Source organism: Oncorhynchus mykiss, chromosome 25 (genome assembly GCF_057628025.1).
Source record: "Oncorhynchus mykiss isolate SJ-2025 chromosome 25, ASM5762802v1, whole genome shotgun sequence".
NCBI classification, from domain to species: Eukaryota; Metazoa; Chordata; class Actinopteri; order Salmoniformes; family Salmonidae; genus Oncorhynchus; species Oncorhynchus mykiss.
In genome coordinates, this window is record NC_143046.1 from 94129049 (window position 1) to 94150181 (window position 21133).

Consider the following 21133-nt stretch of genomic DNA (forward strand, 5'->3'; position numbering starts at 1 on the left):
AATTACAATTTAGCAAATGAACACTGGAGTGATAGATGAGCAAATGATGATGTGCAAGTAGAAATACTGGTGTGCAAAGAGCAGAATGTAAATTAAAACAATATGGGGATGAGGTAGGTAGATTGGGTGGGCTATTTACAGATGGGCTATGTACAGCTGCAGCGATCAGTTAGCTGCTCAGATAGCCGATGTTTAAAGTCAGCAGTGTTGCCAACACCTCAGTAAGGAAAGTAGCTATTGGCTGTCCTAAAAGTCGCTAGAAGTTGCTAAAACATGTCATCACCTAATTTGCAGAATTGGCAATGTGCATGTAAATGTGAAGGACACTGTAGGAGTGAGGAATAACATTGTGGGAGAGACAAAAAGTGAGTAAAAAACTCCCTAAATATGTTTGGAACTACAAATGAACTTTCTTCTATCGATCCTTGTTTTTTTATGATACAATTCCAACCCTCGTCCTTTACCCGGCTGGCTTGAGACCGGCAAAAGTGAACCAAAAGAGACATACTGGCGGAGCGGAGCTACTTAGTTTTTCATGACCTTTTTATTTTATTCTTTGTTTTTTGTTTTTCAGTTTAGTTTTCTTAATTTGTTTTGGTTTTTAACCTTATGGTCCACTTAGGAGCCAAAAACATTTGACATTTTTAACCTTAACATTTAAAAAAAAGAAATGGTATACAATCGACATTAGCAATCTAAATGGACCAAAAAGAGACAATAGAAAAAAATGGCAATGGCAATGTGAGAAAATTACGGTAACTAGTCTGGCTCTAAATCAGGTTAATTGTGTTTTTTTTTTGTGTAAGCCAGGGCGGGATCAGCCAGCGGCAGCTTCCCGCATGTGCGATTCATTTGCAGTCTGGACGCAATTGACCTTTTCTTTACACTGTTCTAATGAAAGTACATTTTCATAATATCAGCTAGCTTCCATAAACGTCAAACAAGGATTGAACCCACGTGCTTCAGTTTACAAAAACAGATGACTTAGCACATCTATTTCCTTATTAAAATGTCAACATTCTGGAAAGTGGGAGTTGTGCAAATGCTAATTTAACAACTAAATATACTCATCAGAGAAGTTGTGGATTAACTTCAGACCGCATACATTTCAAGTATTAGCTCTACCGTAGAGACACATCCCCTTACAATATATTAGCAGGGTTGCCATATTGAGACGACTTGCCTTTTTTTCAAAGTCCTCCAGTTAAAGAACCTCTCCGTGGTACCAGCTCATTTTCAGCAAGGCACAGATGGGATTTGAACCCATGATCTTTGGTTTCTAAGACCAACACCTTGCCACTTGGCCACCATGCCAATCTATGCTGCAAAATATTTATCAACATTCTGGAAAGTAGTAGTTGTGTAATGTGAATTTGGCACACAAATAAACTCAGTGGAGAACCTTGGGATTGAACCAAGGAAGGAATGCATGCACTCCCCCTCTGAGCTTCCATCCCATTTTATTTGCAGGTAAAATTCAATATTAATACAATGTACTTTCTATATAAACCACTCCATTAAAACTACAATGAAATGATAGCAGCAATTCTTAATACAAGTATGGACAGTCATCGAACCCATGAACTTCAGTTTTTGAAAATGATGAAATTGAAGTTGGCAACCACTTCTGTTTCCTGCTGAGAATTTCAACATTCTGGAAATTAGGAGATGGGCCATTGCAAAGGTTTCAATGGAGAAGCTGGGGATTGAACCCAGGACCTCATACATGCGAAGCATGCGCTCTACCACTGAGCTACATCCCCTTTCTGTGATAAAGAGAAATGTTTCTTGTTTTTTTAAATGTCACCTTTATATAACCAGGTAAGCTAGTTGAGAACAAGTTTTCATTTACAACTGCGACCTAGCCAAGATAAAGGAAAGCAGCGCAACACAAACAACAACACAGAGTTACAGATGGAATAATAAAGAGTACAGTCAATAACACAATAGAAGAAAAAAAAGAAAGTCTATATACAGTGCGTGCAAATGGAGGTAGGGCAATAAATAGGCCATAGTAGCGAAGTAATTACAATTTAGCAAATGAACACTGGAGTGATAGATGAGCAAATGATGATGTGCAAGTAGAAATACTGGTGTGCAAAGAGCAGAATGTAAATTAAAACAATATGGGGATGAGGTAGGTAGATTGGGTGGGCTATTTACAGATGGGCTATGTACAGCTGCAGCGATCAGTTAGCTGCTCAGATAGCCGATGTTTAAAGTCAGCAGTGTTGCCAACACCTCAGTAAGGAAAGTAGCTATTGGCTGTCCTAAAAGTCGCTAGAAGTTGCTAAAACATGTCATCACCTAATTTGCAGAATTGGCAATGTGCATGTAAATGTGAAGGACACTGTAGGAGTGAGGAATAACATTGTGGGAGAGACAAAAAGTGAGTAAAAAACTCCCTAAATATGTTTGGAACTACAAATGAACTTTCTTCTATCGATCCTTGTTTTTTTATGATACAATTCCAACCCTCGTCCTTTACCCGGCTGGCTTGAGACCGGCAAAAGTGAACCAAAAGAGACATACTGGCGGAGCGGAGCTACTTAGTTTTTCATGACCTTTTTATTTTATTCTTTGTTTTTTGTTTTTCAGTTTAGTTTTCTTAATTTGTTTTGGTTTTTAACCTTATGGTCCACTTAGGAGCCAAAAACATTTGACATTTTTAACCTTAACATTTAAAAAAAAGAAATGGTATACAATCGACATTAGCAATCTAAATGGACCAAAAAGAGACAATAGAAAAAAATGGCAATGGCAATGTGAGAAAATTACGGTAACTAGTCTGGCTCTAAATCAGGTTAATTGTGTTTTTTTTTTGTGTAAGCCAGGGCGGGATCAGCCAGCGGCAGCTTCCCGCATGTGCGATTCATTTGCAGTCTGGACGCAATTGACCTTTTCTTTACACTGTTCTAATGAAAGTACATTTTCATAATATCAGCTAGCTTCCATAAACGTCAAACAAGGATTGAACCCACGTGCTTCAGTTTACAAAAACAGATGACTTAGCACATCTATTTCCTTATTAAAATGTCAACATTCTGGAAAGTGGGAGTTGTGCAAATGCTAATTTAACAACTAAATATACTCATCAGAGAAGTTGTGGATTAACTTCAGACCGCATACATTTCAAGTATTAGCTCTACCGTAGAGACACATCCCCTTACAATATATTAGCAGGGTTGCCATATTGAGACGACTTGCCTTTTTTTCAAAGTCCTCCAGTTAATGAACCTCTCCGTGGTACCAGCTCATTTTCAGCAAGGCACAGATGGGATTTGAACCCATGATCTTTGGTTTCTAAGACCAACACCTTGCCACTTGGCCACCATGCCAATCTATGCTGCAAAATATTTATCAACATTCTGGAAAGTAGTAGTTGTGTAATGTGAATTTGGCACACAAATAAACTCAGTGGAGAACCTTGGGATTGAACCAAGGAAGGAATGCATGCACTCCCCCTCTGAGCTTCCATCCCATTTTATTTGCAGGTAAAATTCAATATTAATACAATGTACTTTCTATATAAACCACTCCATTAAAACTACAATGAAATGATAGCAGCAATTCTTAATACAAGTATGGACAGTCATCGAACCCATGAACTTCAGTTTTTGAAAATGATGCAATTGAAATTGGCAACCACTTCTGTTTCCTGCTGAGAATTTCAACATTCTGGAAATTAGGAGATGGGCCATTGCAAAGGTTTCAATGGAGAAGCTGGGGATTGAACCCAGGACCTCATACATGCGAAGCATGCGCTCTACCACTGAGCTACATCCCCTTTCTGTGATAAAGAGAAATGTTTCTTGTTTTTTTAAATGTCACCTTTATATAACCAGGTAAGCTAGTTGAGAACAAGTTTTCATTTACAACTGCGACCTAGCCAAGATAAAGGAAAGCAGCGCAACACAAACAACAACACAGAGTTACAGATGGAATAATAAAGAGTACAGTCAATAACACAATAGAAGAAAAAAAAGAAAGTCTATATACAGTGCGTGCAAATGGAGGTAGGGCAATAAATAGGCCATAGTAGCGAAGTAATTACAATTTAGCAAATGAACACTGGAGTGATAGATGAGCAAATGATGATGTGCAAGTAGAAATACTGGTGTGCAAAGAGCAGAATGTAAATTAAAACAATATGGGGATGAGGTAGGTAGATTGGGTGGGCTATTTACAGATGGGCTATGTACAGCTGCAGCGATCAGTTAGCTGCTCAGATAGCCGATGTTTAAAGTCAGCAGTGTTGCCAACACCTCAGTAAGGAAAGTAGCTATTGGCTGTCCTAAAAGTCGCTAGAAGTTGCTAAAACATGTCATCACCTAATTTGCAGAATTGGCAATGTGCATGTAAATGTGAAGGACACTGTAGGAGTGAGGAATAACATTGTGGGAGAGACAAAAAGTGAGTAAAAAACTCCCTAAATATGTTTGGAACTACAAATGAACTTTCTTCTATCGATCCTTGTTTTTTTATGATACAATTCCAACCCTCGTCCTTTACCCGGCTGGCTTGAGACCGGCAAAAGTGAACCAAAAGAGACATACTGGCGGAGCGGAGCTACTTAGTTTTTCATGACCTTTTTATTTTATTCTTTGTTTTTTGTTTTTCAGTTTAGTTTTCTTAATTTGTTTTGGTTTTTAACCTTATGGTCCACTTAGGAGCCTAAAACATTTGACATTTTTAACCTTAACATTTAAAAAAAAGAAATGGTATACAATCGACATTAGCAATCTAAATGGACCAAAAAGAGACAATAGAAAAAAATGGCAATGGCAATGTGAGAAAATTACGGTAACTAGTCTGGCTCTAAATCAGGTTAATTGTGTTTTTTTTGTGTGTAAGCCAGGGCGGGATCAGCCAGCGGCAGCTTCCCGCATGTGCGATTCATTTGCAGTCTGGACGCAATTGACCTTTTCTTTACACTGTTCTAATGAAAGTACATTTTCATAATATCAGCTAGCTTCCATAAACGTCAAACAAGGATTGAACCCACGTGCTTCAGTTTACAAAAACAGATGACTTAGCACATCTATTTCCTTATTAAAATGTCAACATTCTGGAAAGTGGGAGTTGTGCAAATGCTAATTTAACAACTAAATATACTCATCAGAGAAGTTGTGGATTAACTTCAGACCACATACATTTCAAGTATTAGCTCTACCGTAGAGACACATCCCCTTACAATATATTAGCAGGGTTGCCATATTGAGACGACTTGCCTTTTTTTCAAAGTCCTCCAGTTAATGAACCTCTCCGTGGTACCAGCTCATTTTCAGCAAGGCACAGATGGGATTTGAACCCATGATCTTTGGTTTCTAAGACCAACACCTTGCCACTTGGCCACCATGCCAATCTATGCTGCAAAATATTTATCAACATTCTGGAAAGTAGTAGTTGTGTAATGTGAATTTGGCACACAAATAAACTCAGTGGAGAACCTTGGGATTGAACCAAGGAAGGAATGCATGCACTCCCCCTCTGAGCTTCCATCCCATTTTATTTGCAGGTAAAATTCAATATTAATACAATGTACTTTCTATATAAACCACTCCATTAAAACTACAATGAAATGATAGCAGCAATTCTTAATACAAGTATGGACAGTCATCGAACCCATGAACTTCAGTTTTTGAAAATGATGCAATTGAAGTTGGCAACCACTTCTGTTTCCTGCTGAGAATTTCAACATTCTGGAAATTAGGAGATGGGCCATTGCAAAGGTTTCAATGGAGAAGCTGGGGATTGAACCCAGGACCTCATACATGCGAAGCATGCGCTCTACCACTGAGCTACATCCCCTTTCTGTGATAAAGAGAAATGTTTCTTGTTTTTTTAAATGTCACCTTTATATAACCAGGTAAGCTAGTTGAGAACAAGTTTTCATTTACAACTGCGACCTAGCCAAGATAAAGGAAAGCAGCGCAACACAAACAACAACACAGAGTTACAGATGGAATAATAAAGAGTACAGTCAATAACACAATAGAAGAAAAAAAAGAAAGTCTATATACAGTGCGTGCAAATGGAGGTAGGGCAATAAATAGGCCATAGTAGCGAAGTAATTACAATTTAGCAAATGAACACTGGAGTGATAGATGAGCAAATGATGATGTGCAAGTAGAAATACTGGTGTGCAAAGAGCAGAATGTAAATTAAAACAATATGGGGATGAGGTAGGTAGATTGGGTGGGCTATTTACAGATGGGCTATGTACAGCTGCAGCGATCAGTTAGCTGCTCAGATAGCCGATGTTTAAAGTCAGCAGTGTTGCCAACACCTCAGTAAGGAAAGTAGCTATTGGCTGTCCTAAAAGTCGCTAGAAGTTGCTAAAACATGTCATCACCTAATTTGCAGAATTGGCAATGTGCATGTAAATGTGAAGGACACTGTAGGAGTGAGGAATAACATTGTGGGAGAGACAAAAAGTGAGTAAAAAACTCCCTAAATATGTTTGGAACTACAAATGAACTTTCTTCTATCGATCCTTGTTTTTTTATGATACAATTCCAACCCTCGTCCTTTACCCGGCTGGCTTGAGACCGGCAAAAGTGAACCAAAAGAGACATACTGGCGGAGCGGAGCTACTTAGTTTTTCATGACCTTTTTATTTTATTCTTTGTTTTTTGTTTTTCAGTTTAGTTTTCTTAATTTGTTTTGGTTTTTAACCTTATGGTCCACTTAGGAGCCTAAAACATTTGACATTTTTAACCTTAACATTTAAAAAAAAGAAATGGTATACAATCGACATTAGCAATCTAAATGGACCAAAAAGAGACAATAGAAAAAAATGGCAATGGCAATGTGAGAAAATTACGGTAACTAGTCTGGCTCTAAATCAGGTTAATTGTGTTTTTTTTTTGTGTAAGCCAGGGCGGGATCAGCCAGCGGCAGCTTCCCGCATGTGCGATTCATTTGCAGTCTGGACGCAATTGACCTTTTCTTTACACTGTTCTAATGAAAGTACATTTTCATAATATCAGCTAGCTTCCATAAACGTCAAACAAGGATTGAACCCACGTGCTTCAGTTTACAAAAACAGATGACTTAGCACATCTATTTCCTTATTAAAATGTCAACATTCTGGAAAGTGGGAGTTGTGCAAATGCTAATTTAACAACTAAATATACTCATCAGAGAAGTTGTGGATTAACTTCAGACCGCATACATTTCAAGTATTAGCTCTACCGTAGAGACACATCCCCTTACAATATATTAGCAGGGTTGCCATATTGAGACGACTTGCCTTTTTTTCAAAGTCCTCCAGTTAAAGAACCTCTCCGTGGTACCAGCTCATTTTCAGCAAGGCACAGATGGGATTTGAACCCATGATCTTTGGTTTCTAAGACCAACACCTTGCCACTTGGCCACCATGCCAATCTATGCTGCAAAATATTTATCAACATTCTGGAAAGTAGTAGTTGTGTAATGTGAATTTGGCACACAAATAAACTCAGTGGAGAACCTTGGGATTGAACCAAGGAAGGAATGCATGCACTCCCCCTCTGAGCTTCCATCCCATTTTATTTGCAGGTAAAATTCAATATTAATACAATGTACTTTCTATATAAACCACTCCATTAAAACTACAATGAAATGATAGCAGCAATTCTTAATACAAGTATGGACAGTCATCGAACCCATGAACTTCAGTTTTTGAAAATGATGCAATTGAAGTTGGCAACCACTTCTGTTTCCTGCTGAGAATTTCAACATTCTGGAAATTAGGAGATGGGCCATTGCAAAGGTTTCAATGGAGAAGCTGGGGATTGAACCCAGGACCTCATACATGCGAAGCATGCGCTCTACCACTGAGCTACATCCCCTTTCTGTGATAAAGAGAAATGTTTCTTGTTTTTTTAAATGTCACCTTTATATAACCAGGTAAGCTAGTTGAGAACAAGTTTTCATTTACAACTGCGACCTAGCCAAGATAAAGGAAAGCAGCGCAACACAAACAACAACACAGAGTTACAGATGGAATAATAAAGAGTACAGTCAATAACACAATAGAAGAAAAAAAAGAAAGTCTATATACAGTGCGTGCAAATGGAGGTAGGGCAATAAATAGGCCATAGTAGCGAAGTAATTACAATTTAGCAAATGAACACTGGAGTGATAGATGAGCAAATGATGATGTGCAAGTAGAAATACTGGTGTGCAAAGAGCAGAATGTAAATTAAAACAATATGGGGATGAGGTAGGTAGATTGGGTGGGCTATTTACAGATGGGCTATGTACAGCTGCAGCGATCAGTTAGCTGCTCAGATAGCCGATGTTTAAAGTCAGCAGTGTTGCCAACACCTCAGTAAGGAAAGTAGCTATTGGCTGTCCTAAAAGTCGCTAGAAGTTGCTAAAACATGTCATCACCTAATTTGCAGAATTGGCAATGTGCATGTAAATGTGAAGGACACTGTAGGAGTGAGGAATAACATTGTGGGAGAGACAAAAAGTGAGTAAAAAACTCCCTAAATATGTTTGGAACTACAAATGAACTTTCTTCTATCGATCCTTGTTTTTTTATGATACAATTCCAACCCTCGTCCTTTACCCGGCTGGCTTGAGACCGGCAAAAGTGAACCAAAAGAGACATACTGGCGGAGCGGAGCTACTTAGTTTTTCATGACCTTTTTATTTTATTCTTTGTTTTTTGTTTTTCAGTTTAGTTTTCTTAATTTGTTTTGGTTTTTAACCTTATGGTCCACTTAGGAGCCTAAAACATTTGACATTTTTAACCTTAACATTTAAAAAAAAGAAATGGTATACAATCGACATTAGCAATCTAAATGGACCAAAAAGAGACAATAGAAAAAAATGGCAATGGCAATGTGAGAAAATTACGGTAACTAGTCTGGCTCTAAATCAGGTTAATTGTGTTTTTTTTGTGTGTAAGCCAGGGCGGGATCAGCCAGCGGCAGCTTCCCGCATGTGCGATTCATTTGCAGTCTGGACGCAATTGACCTTTTCTTTACACTGTTCTAATGAAAGTACATTTTCATAATATCAGCTAGCTTCCATAAACGTCAAACAAGGATTGAACCCACGTGCTTCAGTTTACAAAAACAGATGACTTAGCACATCTATTTCCTTATTAAAATGTCAACATTCTGGAAAGTGGGAGTTGTGCAAATGCTAATTTAACAACTAAATATACTCATCAGAGAAGTTGTGGATTAACTTCAGACCGCATACATTTCAAGTATTAGCTCTACCGTAGAGACACATCCCCTTACAATATATTAGCAGGGTTGCCATATTGAGACAACTTGCCTTTTTTTCAAAGTCCTCCAGTTAAAGAACCTCTCCGTGGTACCAGCTAATTTTCAGTAAGGCACAGATGGGATTTGAACCCATGATCTTTGGTTTCCAAGACCAACGCCTTGCCACTTGGCCACCATGCCAATCTATGCTGCAAAATATTTATCAACATTCTGGAAAGTAGTAGTTGTGTAATGTGAATTTGGCACACAAATAAACTCAGTGGAGAACCTTGGGATTGAACCAAGGAAGGAATGCATGCACTCCCCCTCTGAGCTTCCATCCCATTTTATTTGCAGGTAAAATTCAATATTAATACAATGTACTTTCTATATAAACCACTCCATTAAAACTACAATGAAATGATAGCAGCAATTCTTAATACAAGTATGGACAGTCATCGAACCCATGAACTTCAGTTTTTGAAAATGATGCAATTGAAGTTGGCAACCACTTCTGTTTCCTGCTGAGAATTTCAACATTCTGGAAAGTAGGAGATGGGCCATTGCAAAGGTTTCAATGGAGAAGCTGGGGATTGAACCCAGGACCTCATACATGCGAAGCATGCGCTCTACCACTGAGCTACATCCCCTTTCTGTGATAAAGAGAAATGTTTCTTGTTTTTTTAAATGTCACCTTTATATAACCAGGTAAGCTAGTTGAGAACAAGTTTTCATTTACAACTGCGACCTAGCCAAGATAAAGGAAAGCAGCGCAACACAAACAACAACACAGAGTTACAGATGGAATAATAAAGAGTACAGTCAATAACACAATAGAAGAAAAAAAAGAAAGTCTATATACAGTGCGTGCAAATGGAGGTAGGGCAATAAATAGGCCATAGTAGCGAAGTAATTACAATTTAGCAAATGAACACTGGAGTGATAGATGAGCAAATGATGATGTGCAAGTAGAAATACTGGTGTGCAAAGAGCAGAATGTAAATTAAAACAATATGGGGATGAGGTAGGTAGATTGGGTGGGCTATTTACAGATGGGCTATGTACAGCTGCAGCGATCAGTTAGCTGCTCAGATAGCCGATGTTTAAAGTCAGCAGTGTTGCCAACACCTCAGTAAGGAAAGTAGCTATTGGCTGTCCTAAAAGTCGCTAGAAGTTGCTAAAACATGTCATCACCTAATTTGCAGAATTGGCAATGTGCATGTAAATGTGAAGGACACTGTAGGAGTGAGGAATAACATTGTGGGAGAGACAAAAAGTGAGTAAAAAACTCCCTAAATATGTTTGGAACTACAAATGAACTTTCTTCTATCGATCCTTGTTTTTTTATGATACAATTCCAACCCTCGTCCTTTACCCGGCTGGCTTGAGACCGGCAAAAGTGAACCAAAAGAGACATACTGGCGGAGCGGAGCTACTTAGTTTTTCATGACCTTTTTATTTTATTCTTTGTTTTTTGTTTTTCAGTTTAGTTTTCTTAATTTGTTTTGGTTTTTAACCTTATGGTCCACTTAGGAGCCTAAAACATGTGACATTTTTAACCTTAACATTTAAAAAAAAGAAATGGTATACAATCGACATTAGCAATCTAAATGGACCAAAAAGAGACAATAGAAAAAAATGGCAATGGCAATGTGAGAAAATTACGGTAACTAGTCTGGCTCTAAATCAGGTTAATTGTTTTTTTTTTTTGTGTAAGCCAGGGCGGGATCAGCCAGCGGCAGCTTCCCGCATGTGCGATTCATTTGCAGTCTGGACGCAATTGACCTTTTCTTTACACTGTTCTAATGAAAGTACATTTTCATAATATCAGCTAGCTTCCATAAACGTCAAACAAGGATTGAACCCACGTGCTTCAGTTTACAAAAACAGATGACTTAGCACATCTATTTCCTTATTAAAATGTCAACATTCTGGAAAGTGGGAGTTGTGCAAATGCTAATTTAACAACTAAATATACTCATCAGAGAAGTTGTGGATTAACTTCAGACCGCATACATTTCAAGTATTAGCTCTACCGTAGAGACACATCCCCTTACAATATATTAGCAGGGTTGCCATATTGAGACGACTTGCCTTTTTTTCAAAGTCCTCCAGTTAAAGAACCTCTCTGTGGTACCAGCTAATTTTCAGTAAGGCACAGATGGGATTTGAACCCATGATCTTTGGTTTCTAAGACCAACACCTTGCCACTTGGCCACCATGCCAATCTATGCTGCAAAATATTTATCAACATTCTGGAAAGTAGTAGTTGTGTAATGTGAATTTGGCACACAAATAAACTCAGTGGAGAACCTTGGGATTGAACCAAGGAAGGAATGCATGCACTCCCCCTCTGAGCTTCCATCCCATTTTATTTGCAGGTAAAATTCAATATTAATACAATGTACTTTCTATATAAACCACTCCATTAAAACTACAATGAAATGATAGCAGCAATTCTTAATACAAGTATGGACAGTCATCGAACCCATGAACTTCAGTTTTTGAAAATGATGCAATTGAAGTTGGCAACCATACCACTTCTGTGTCCTGCTGAGAATTTCAACATTCTGGAAAGTAGGAGATGGGCCATTGCAAAGGTTTCAATGGAGAAGCTGGGGATTGAACCCAGGACCTCATACATGCGAAGCATGCGCTCTACCACTGAGCTACATCCCCTTTCTGTGATAAAGAGAAATGTTTCTTGTTTTTTTAAATGTCACCTTTATATAACCAGGTAAGCTAGTTGAGAACAAGTTTTCATTTACAACTGCGACCTAGCCAAGATAAAGGAAAGCAGCGCAACACAAACAACAACACAGAGTTACAGATGGAATAATAAAGAGTACAGTCAATAACACAATAGAAGAAAAAAAAGAAAGTCTATATACAGTGCGTGCAAATGGAGGTAGGGCAATAAATAGGCCATAGTAGCGAAGTAATTACAATTTAGCAAATGAACACTGGAGTGATAGATGAGCAAATGATGATGTGCAAGTAGAAATACTGGTGTGCAAAGAGCAGAATGTAAATTAAAACAATATGGGGATGAGGTAGGTAGATTGGGTGGGCTATTTACAGATGGGCTATGTACAGCTGCAGCGATCAGTTAGCTGCTCAGATAGCCGATGTTTAAAGTCAGCAGTGTTGCCAACACCTCAGTAAGGAAAGTAGCTATTGGCTGTCCTAAAAGTCGCTAGAAGTTGCTAAAACATGTCATCACCTAATTTGCAGAATTGGCAATGTGCATGTAAATGTGAAGGACACTGTAGGAGTGAGGAATAACATTGTGGGAGAGACAAAAAGTGAGTAAAAAACTCCCTAAATATGTTTGGAACTACAAATGAACTTTCTTCTATCGATCCTTGTTTTTTTATGATACAATTCCAACCCTCGTCCTTTACCCGGCTGGCTTGAGACCGGCAAAAGTGAACCAAAAGAGACATACTGGCGGAGCGGAGCTACTTAGTTTTTCATGACCTTTTTATTTTATTCTTTGTTTTTTGTTTTTCAGTTTAGTTTTCTTAATTTGTTTTGGTTTTTAACCTTATGGTCCACTTAGGAGCCTAAAACATGTGACATTTTTAACCTTAACATTTAAAAAAAAGAAATGGTATACAATCGACATTAGCAATCTAAATGGACCAAAAAGAGACAATAGAAAAAAATGGCAATGGCAATGTGAGAAAATTACGGTAACTAGTCTGGCTCTAAATCAGGTTAATTGTTTTTTTTTTTTGTGTAAGCCAGGGCGGGATCAGCCAGCGGCAGCTTCCCGCATGTGCGATTCATTTGCAGTCTGGACGCAATTGACCTTTTCTTTACACTGTTCTAATGAAAGTACATTTTCATAATATCAGCTAGCTTCCATAAACGTCAAACAAGGATTGAACCCACGTGCTTCAGTTTACAAAAACAGATGACTTAGCACATCTATTTCCTTATTAAAATGTCAACATTCTGGAAAGTGGGAGTTGTGCAAATGCTAATTTAACAACTAAATATACTCATCAGAGAAGTTGTGGATTAACTTCAGACCGCATACATTTCAAGTATTAGCTCTACCGTAGAGACACATCCCCTTACAATATATTAGCAGGGTTGCCATATTGAGACGACTTGCCTTTTTTTCAAAGTCCTCCAGTTAAAGAACCTCTCTGTGGTACCAGCTAATTTTCAGTAAGGCACAGATGGGATTTGAACCCATGATCTTTGGTTTCTAAGACCAACACCTTGCCACTTGGCCACCATGCCAATCTATGCTGCAAAATATTTATCAACATTCTGGAAAGTAGTAGTTGTGTAATGTGAATTTGGCACACAAATAAACTCAGTGGAGAACCTTGGGATTGAACCAAGGAAGGAATGCATGCACTCCCCCTCTGAGCTTCCATCCCATTTTATTTGCAGGTAAAATTCAATATTAATACAATGTACTTTCTATATAAACCACTCCATTAAAACTACAATGAAATGATAGCAGCAATTCTTAATACAAGTATGGACAGTCATCGAACCCATGAACTTCAGTTTTTGAAAATGATGCAATTGAAGTTGGCAACCACTTCTGTTTCCTGCTGAGAATTTCAACATTCTGGAAATTAGGAGATGGGCCATTGCAAAGGTTTCAATGGAGAAGCTGGGGATTGAACCCAGGACCTCATACATGCGAAGCATGCGCTCTACCACTGAGCTACATCCCCTTTCTGTGATAAAGAGAAATGTTTCTTGTTTTTTTAAATGTCACCTTTATATAACCAGGTAAGCTAGTTGAGAACAAGTTTTCATTTACAACTGCGACCTAGCCAAGATAAAGGAAAGCAGCGCAACACAAACAACAACACAGAGTTACAGATGGAATAATAAAGAGTACAGTCAATAACACAATAGAAGAAAAAAAAGAAAGTCTATATACAGTGCGTGCAAATGGAGGTAGGGCAATAAATAGGCCATAGTAGCGAAGTAATTACAATTTAGCAAATGAACACTGGAGTGATAGATGAGCAAATGATGATGTGCAAGTAGAAATACTGGTGTGCAAAGAGCAGAATGTAAATTAAAACAATATGGGGATGAGGTAGGTAGATTGGGTGGGCTATTTACAGATGGGCTATGTACAGCTGCAGCGATCAGTTAGCTGCTCAGATAGCCGATGTTTAAAGTCAGCAGTGTTGCCAACACCTCAGTAAGGAAAGTAGCTATTGGCTGTCCTAAAAGTCGCTAGAAGTTGCTAAAACATGTCATCACCTAATTTGCAGAATTGGCAATGTGCATGTAAATGTGAAGGACACTGTAGGAGTGAGGAATAACATTGTGGGAGAGACAAAAAGTGAGTAAAAAACTCCCTAAATATGTTTGGAACTACAAATGAACTTTCTTCTATCGATCCTTGTTTTTTTATGATACAATTCCAACCCTCGTCCTTTACCCGGCTGGCTTGAGACCGGCAAAAGTGAACCAAAAGAGACATACTGGCGGAGCGGAGCTACTTAGTTTTTCATGACCTTTTTATTTTATTCTTTGTTTTTTGTTTTTCAGTTTAGTTTTCTTAATTTGTTTTGGTTTTTAACCTTATGGTCCACTTAGGAGCCTAAAACATTTGACATTTTTAACCTTAACATTTAAAAAAAAGAAATGGTATACAATCGACATTAGCAATCTAAATGGACCAAAAAGAGACAATAGAAAAAAATGGCAATGGCAATGTGAGAAAATTACGGTAACTAGTCTGGCTCTAAATCAGGTTAATTGTGTTTTTTTTTTGTGTAAGCCAGGGCGGGATCAGCCAGCGGCAGCTTCCCGCATGTGCGATTCATTTGCAGTCTGGACGCAATTGACCTTTTCTTTACACTGTTCTAATGAAAGTACATTTTCATAATATCAGCTAGCTTCCATAAACGTCAAACAAGGATTGAACCCACGTGCTTCAGTTTACAAAAACAGATGACTTAGCACATCTATTTCCTTATTAAAATGTCAACATTCTGGAAAGTGGGAGTTGTGCAAATGCTAATTTAACAACTAAATATACTCATCAGAGAAGTTGTGGATTAACTTCAGACCGCATACATTTCAAGTATTAGCTCTACCGTAGAGACACATCCCCTTACAATATATTAGCAGGGTTGCCATATTGAGACGACTTGCCTTTTTTTCAAAGTCCTCCAGTTAAAGAACCTCTCTGTGGTACCAGCTAATTTTCAGTAAGGCACAGATGGGATTTGAACCCATGATCTTTGGTTTCCAAGACCAACGCCTTGCCACTTGGCCACCATGCCAATCTATGCTGCAAAATATTTATCAACATTCTGGAAAGTAGTAGTTGTGTAATGTGAATTTGGCACACAAATAAACTCAGTGGAGAACCTTGGGATTGAACCAAGGAAGGAATGCATGCACTCCCCCTCTGAGCTTCCATCCCATTTTATTTGCAGGTAAAATTCAATATTAATACAATGTACTTTCTATATAAACCACTCCATTAAAACTACAATGAAATGATAGCAGCAATTCTTAATACAAGTATGGACAGTCATCGAACCCATGAACTTCAGTTTTTGAAAATGATGCAATTGAAGTTGGCAACCACTTCTGTTTCCTGCTGAGAATTTCAACATTCTGGAAATTAGGAGATGGGCCATTGCAAAGGTTTCAATGGAGAAGCTGGGGATTGAACCCTGGGGATTGAATATTTATCAACATTCTGGAAAGTAGTAGTTGTGTAATGTGAATTTGGCACACAAATAAACTCAGTGGAGAACCTTGGGATTGAACCAAGGAAGGAATGCATGCACTCCCCCTCTGAGCTTCCATCCCATTTTATTTGCAGGTAAAATTCAATATTAATACAATGTACTTTTTATATAAACCACTCCATTAAAACTACAATGAAATGATAGCAGCAATTCTTAATACAAGTATGGACAGTCATCGAACCCATGAACTTCAGTTTTTGAAAATGATGCAATTGAAGTTGGCAACCACTTCTGTTTCCTGCTGAGAATTTCAACATTCTGGAAAGTAGGAGATGGGCCATTGCAAAGGTTTTAATGGAGAAGCTGGGGATTGAACCCAGGACCTCATACATGCGAAGCATGCGCTCTACCACTGAGCTACATCCCCTTTCTGTGATAAAGAGAAATGTTTCTTGTTTTTTTAAATGTCACCTTTATATAACCAGGTAAGCTAGTTGAGAACAAGTTTTCATTTACAACTGCGACCTAGCCAAGATAAAGGAAAGCAGCGCAACACAAACAACAACACAGAGTTACAGATGGAATAATAAAGAGTACAGTCAATAACACAATAGAAGAAAAAAAAGAAAGTCTATATACAGTGCGTGCAAATGGAGGTAGGGCAATAAATAGGCCATAGTAGCGAAGTAATTACAATTTAGCAAATGAACACTGGAGTGATAGATGTCACCTTTATATAACCAGGTAAGCTAGTTGAGAACAAGTTTTCATTTACAACTGCGACCTAGCCAAGATAAAGGAAAGCAGCGCAACACAAACAACAACACAGAGTTACAGATGGAATAATAAAGAGTACAGTCAATAACACAATAGAAGAAACAACACAATAGAAGAAAAAAAAGAAAGTCTATATACAGTGCGTGCAAATGGAGATAGGGCAATAAATAGGCCATAGTAGCGAAGTAATTACAATTTAGCAAATGAACACTGGAGTGATAGATGAGCAAATGATGATGTGCAAGTAGAAATACTGGTGTGCAAAGAGCAGAATGTAAATTAAAACAATATGGGGATGAGGTAGGTAGATTGGGTGGGCTATTTACAGATGGGCTATGTACAGCTGCAGCGATCAGTTAGCTGCTCAGATAGCCGATGTTTAAAGTCAGCAGTGTTGCCAACACCTCAGTAAGGAAAGTAGCTATTGGCTGTCCTAAAAGTCGCTAGAAGTTGCTAAAACATGTCATCACCTAATTTGCAGAATTGGCAATGTGCATGTAAATGTGAAGGACACTGTAGGAGTGAGGAATAACATTGTGGGAGAGACAAAAAGTGAGTAAAAAACTCCCTAAATATGTTTGGAACTACAAATGAACTTTCTTCTGTCGATCCTTGTTTTTTTATGATACAATTCCAACCCTCGTCCTTTACCCGGCTGGCTTGAGACCGGCAAAAGTGAACCAAAAGAGACATACTGGCGGAGCGGAGCTACTTAGTTTTTCATGACCTTTTTATTTTATTCTTTGTTTTTTGTTTTTCAGTTTAGTTTTCTTAATTTGTTTTGGTTTTTAACCTTATGGTCCACTTAGGAGCCTAAAACATTTGACATTTTTAACCTTAACATTTAAAAAAAAGAAATGGTATACAATCGACATTAGCAATCTAAATGGACCAAAAAGAGACAATAGAAAAAAATGGCAATGGCAATGTGAGAAAATTACGGTAACTAGTCTGGCTCTAAATCAGGTTAATTGTGTTTTTTTTGTGTGTAAGCCAGGGCGGGATCAGCCAGCGGCAGCTTCCCGCATGTGCGATTCATTTGCAGTCTGGACGCAATTGACCTTTTCTTTACACTGTTCTAATGAAAGTACATTTTCATAATATCAGCTAGCTTCCATAAACGTCAAACAAGGATTGAACCCACGTGCTTCAGTTTACAAAAACAGATGACTTAGCACATCTATTTCATTATTAAAATGTCAACATTCTGGAAAGTGGGAGTTGTGCAAATGCTAATTTAACAACTAAATATACTCATCAGAGAAGTTGTGGATTAACTTCAGACCACATACACTTCAAGTATTAGCTCTACCGTAGAGACACATCCCCTTACAATATATTAGCAGGGTTGCCATATTGAGACAACTTGCCTTTTCTTCAAATTCCTCCAGTTAAAGAACCTCTCCATGGTACCAGCTAATTTTCAGTAAGGCACAGATGGGATTTGAACCCATGATCTTCGGTTTACAAGACCAACGCCTTGCCACTTGGCCACCATGCCAAACTACATTGCAAAATATTTATCAACATTCTGGAAAGTAGTAGTTGTGTAATGTGAATTTGGCACACATAATAAACTCAGTGGAGAACCTTGGGATTGAACCAAGGACCTCATGCATAAATAGCATGCACTCCCCCTCTGAGCTACATCCCCTTTCTGGGAAAAAGAGAAATGTTTCTTGTTTTTTTAAATTTCACCTTTATATAACCAGGTAAGCTAGTTGAGAACAAGTTTTCATTTACAACTGCGACCTAGCCAAGATAAAGGAAAGCAGCGCAACACAAACAACAACACAGAGTTACAGATGGAATAATAAAGAGTACAGTCAATAACACAATAGAAGAAAAAAAAGAAAGTCTATATACAGTGCGTGCAAATGGAGGTAGGGCAATAAATAGGCCATAGTAGCGAAGTAATTACAATTTAGCAAATGAACACTGGAGTGATAGATGAGCAAATGATGATGTGCAAGTAGAAATACTGGTGTGCAAAGAGCAGAATGTAAATTAAAACAATATGGGGATGAGGTAGGTAGATTGGGTGGGCTATTTACAGATGGGCTATGTACAGCTGCAGCGATCAGTTAGCTGCTCAGATAGCCGATGTTTAAAGTCAGCAGTGTTGCCAACACCTCAGTAAGGAAAGTAGCTATTGGCTGTCCTAAAAGTCGCTAGAAGTTGCTAAAACATGTCATCACCTAATTTGCAGAATTGGCAATGTGCATGTAAATGTGAAGGACACTGTAGGAGTGAGGAATAACATTGTGGGAGAGACAAAAAGTGAGTAAAAAACTCCCTAAATATGTTTGGAACAGTTTAGTTTTTCATGACCTTTTTATTTTATTCTTTGTTTTTAGTTTTTCAGTTTAGTTTTCTTAATTTGTTTTGGTTTTTAACCTTATGGTCCACTTAGGAGCCTAAAACATTTGACATTTTTAACCTTAACATTTAGAAAAAAGAAATGCTATACAATCGACATTAGCAATCTAAATGGACCAAAAAGAGACAATAGAAAAAAATGGCAATGGCAATGTGAGAAAATTACGGTAACTAGTCTGGCTCTAAATCAGGTTAATTGTGTTTTTTTTTTGTGTAAGCCAGGGCGGGATCAGCCAGCGGCAGCTTCCCGCATGTGCGATTCATTTGCAGTCTGGACGCAATTGACCTTTTCTTTACACTGTTCTAATGAAAGTACATTTTCATAATATCAGCTAGCTTCCATAAACGTCAAACAAGGATTGAACCCACGTGCTTCAGTTTACAAAAACAGATGACTTAGCACATCTATTTCCTTATTAAAATGTCAACATTCTGGAAAGTGGGAGTTGTGCAAATGCTAATTTAACAACTAAATATACTCATCAGAGAAGTTGTGGATTAACTTCAGACCACATACACTTCAAGTATTAGCTCTACCGTAGAGACACATCCCCTTACAATATATTAGCAGGGTTGCCATATTGAGACAACTTGCCTTTTCTTCAAATTCCTCCAGTTAAAGAACCTCTCCATGGTACCAGCTAATTTTCAGTAAGGCACAGATGGGATTTGAACCCATGATCTTCGGTTTACAAGACCGACGCCTTGCCACTTGGCCACCATGCCAATCTACACTGCAAAATATTTATCAACATTCTGGAAAGTAGTAGTTGTGTAATGTGAATTTGGCACACAAAATAAACTCAGTGGAGAACCTTGGGATTGAACCAAGGACCTCATGCATAAATAGCATGCACTCCCCCTCTGAGCTACATCCCCTTTCTGGGAAAAAGAGAAATGTTTCTTGTTTTTTTAAATTTCACCTTTATATAACCAGGTAAGCTAGTTGAGAACAAGTTTTCATTTACAACTGCGACCTAGCCAAGATAAAGGAAAGCAGCGCAACACAAACAACAACACAGAGTTACAGATGGAATAATAAAGAGTACAGTCAATAACACAATAGAAGAAAAAAAAGAAAGTCTATATACAGTGCGTGCAAATGGAGGTAGGGCAATAAATAGGCCATAGTAGCGAAGTAATTACAATTTAGCAAATGAACACTGGAGTGATAGATGAGCAAATGATGATGTGCAAGTAGAAATACTGGTGTGCAAAGAGCAGAATGTAAGTTAAAACAATATGGGGATGAGGTAGGTAGATTGGGTGGGCTATTTACAGATGGGCTATGTACAGCTGCAGCGATCAGTTAGCTGCTCAGATAGCCGATGTTTAAAGTCAGCAGTGTTGCCAACACCTCAGTAAGGAAAGTAGCTATTGGCTGTCCTAAAAGTCGCTAGAAGTTGCTAAAACATGTCATCACCTAATTTGCAGAATTGGCAATGTGCATGTAAATGTGAAGGACACTGTAGGAGTGAGGAATAACATTGTGGGAGAGACAAAAAGTGAGTAAAAAACTCCCTAAATATGTTTGGAACTACAAATGAACTTTCTTCTGTCGATCCTTGTTTTTTTATGATACAATTCCAACCCTCGTCCTTTACCCGGCTGGCTTGAGACCGGCAAAAGTGAACCAAAAGAGACATACTGGCGGAGCGGAGCTACTTAGTTTTTCATGACCTTTTTATTTTATTCTTTGTTTTTAGTTTTTCAGTTTAGTTTTCTTAATTTGTTTTGGTTTTTAACCTTATGGTCCACTTAGGAGCCTAAAACATTTGACATTTTTAACCTTAACATTTAGAAAAAAGAAATGCTATACAATCGACATTAGCAATCTAAATGGACCAAAAAGAGACAATAGAAAAAAATGGCAATGGCAATGTGAGAAAATTACGGTAACTAGTCTGGCTCTAAATCAGGTTAATTGTGTTTTTTTTTTTGTGTAAGCCAGGGCGGGATCAGCCAGCGGCAGCTTCCCGCATGTGCGATTCATTTGCAGTCTGGACGCAATTGACCTTTTCTTTACACTGTTCTAATGAAAGTACATTTTCATAATATCAGCTAGCTTCCATA

General features: G+C 38.1%; 18 non-coding genes across 18 annotated transcripts; all 18 read right to left on the reverse strand.

Annotated features, from left to right (window-relative positions):
* Positions 1-1242: 1242 nt before the first annotated feature.
* On the reverse strand, positions 1243-1314 carry trnal-uag (transfer RNA leucine (anticodon UAG)). Its single transcript has one exon. It is a non-coding gene; the product is annotated as a tRNA-Leu (tRNA).
* Positions 1315-1691: 377 nt separating this feature from the next.
* On the reverse strand, positions 1692-1763 carry trnaa-cgc (transfer RNA alanine (anticodon CGC)). The gene has a single exon. It is a non-coding gene; the product is annotated as a tRNA-Ala (tRNA).
* A 1503-nt stretch (positions 1764-3266) lies between these two features.
* On the reverse strand, positions 3267-3338 carry trnal-uag (transfer RNA leucine (anticodon UAG)). The gene has a single exon. It is a non-coding gene; the product is annotated as a tRNA-Leu (tRNA).
* Positions 3339-3715: 377 nt separating this feature from the next.
* trnaa-cgc (transfer RNA alanine (anticodon CGC)) lies at positions 3716-3787 on the reverse strand. The gene has a single exon. It is a non-coding gene; the product is annotated as a tRNA-Ala (tRNA).
* A 1503-nt stretch (positions 3788-5290) lies between these two features.
* On the reverse strand, positions 5291-5362 carry trnal-uag (transfer RNA leucine (anticodon UAG)). The gene has a single exon. It is a non-coding gene; the product is annotated as a tRNA-Leu (tRNA).
* Positions 5363-5739: 377 nt separating this feature from the next.
* trnaa-cgc (transfer RNA alanine (anticodon CGC)) lies at positions 5740-5811 on the reverse strand. Its single transcript has one exon. It is a non-coding gene; the product is annotated as a tRNA-Ala (tRNA).
* Positions 5812-7314: 1503 nt separating this feature from the next.
* Positions 7315-7386, reverse strand: trnal-uag (transfer RNA leucine (anticodon UAG)). The gene has a single exon. It is a non-coding gene; the product is annotated as a tRNA-Leu (tRNA).
* A 377-nt stretch (positions 7387-7763) lies between these two features.
* Positions 7764-7835, reverse strand: trnaa-cgc (transfer RNA alanine (anticodon CGC)). Its single transcript has one exon. It is a non-coding gene; the product is annotated as a tRNA-Ala (tRNA).
* Positions 7836-9338: 1503 nt separating this feature from the next.
* Positions 9339-9410, reverse strand: trnap-ugg (transfer RNA proline (anticodon UGG)). The gene has a single exon. It is a non-coding gene; the product is annotated as a tRNA-Pro (tRNA).
* A 377-nt stretch (positions 9411-9787) lies between these two features.
* Positions 9788-9859, reverse strand: trnaa-cgc (transfer RNA alanine (anticodon CGC)). The gene has a single exon. It is a non-coding gene; the product is annotated as a tRNA-Ala (tRNA).
* Positions 9860-11362: 1503 nt separating this feature from the next.
* trnal-uag (transfer RNA leucine (anticodon UAG)) lies at positions 11363-11434 on the reverse strand. The gene has a single exon. It is a non-coding gene; the product is annotated as a tRNA-Leu (tRNA).
* A 382-nt stretch (positions 11435-11816) lies between these two features.
* On the reverse strand, positions 11817-11888 carry trnaa-cgc (transfer RNA alanine (anticodon CGC)). Its single transcript has one exon. It is a non-coding gene; the product is annotated as a tRNA-Ala (tRNA).
* A 1503-nt stretch (positions 11889-13391) lies between these two features.
* Positions 13392-13463, reverse strand: trnal-uag (transfer RNA leucine (anticodon UAG)). The gene has a single exon. It is a non-coding gene; the product is annotated as a tRNA-Leu (tRNA).
* Positions 13464-13840: 377 nt separating this feature from the next.
* trnaa-cgc (transfer RNA alanine (anticodon CGC)) lies at positions 13841-13912 on the reverse strand. The gene has a single exon. It is a non-coding gene; the product is annotated as a tRNA-Ala (tRNA).
* A 1503-nt stretch (positions 13913-15415) lies between these two features.
* Positions 15416-15487, reverse strand: trnap-ugg (transfer RNA proline (anticodon UGG)). Its single transcript has one exon. It is a non-coding gene; the product is annotated as a tRNA-Pro (tRNA).
* Positions 15488-16259: 772 nt separating this feature from the next.
* On the reverse strand, positions 16260-16331 carry trnaa-cgc (transfer RNA alanine (anticodon CGC)). The gene has a single exon. It is a non-coding gene; the product is annotated as a tRNA-Ala (tRNA).
* A 1779-nt stretch (positions 16332-18110) lies between these two features.
* trnat-ugu (transfer RNA threonine (anticodon UGU)) lies at positions 18111-18182 on the reverse strand. Its single transcript has one exon. It is a non-coding gene; the product is annotated as a tRNA-Thr (tRNA).
* Positions 18183-19714: 1532 nt separating this feature from the next.
* Positions 19715-19786, reverse strand: trnat-ugu (transfer RNA threonine (anticodon UGU)). The gene has a single exon. It is a non-coding gene; the product is annotated as a tRNA-Thr (tRNA).
* Between the last annotated feature and the right edge of the window lie 1347 nt (positions 19787-21133).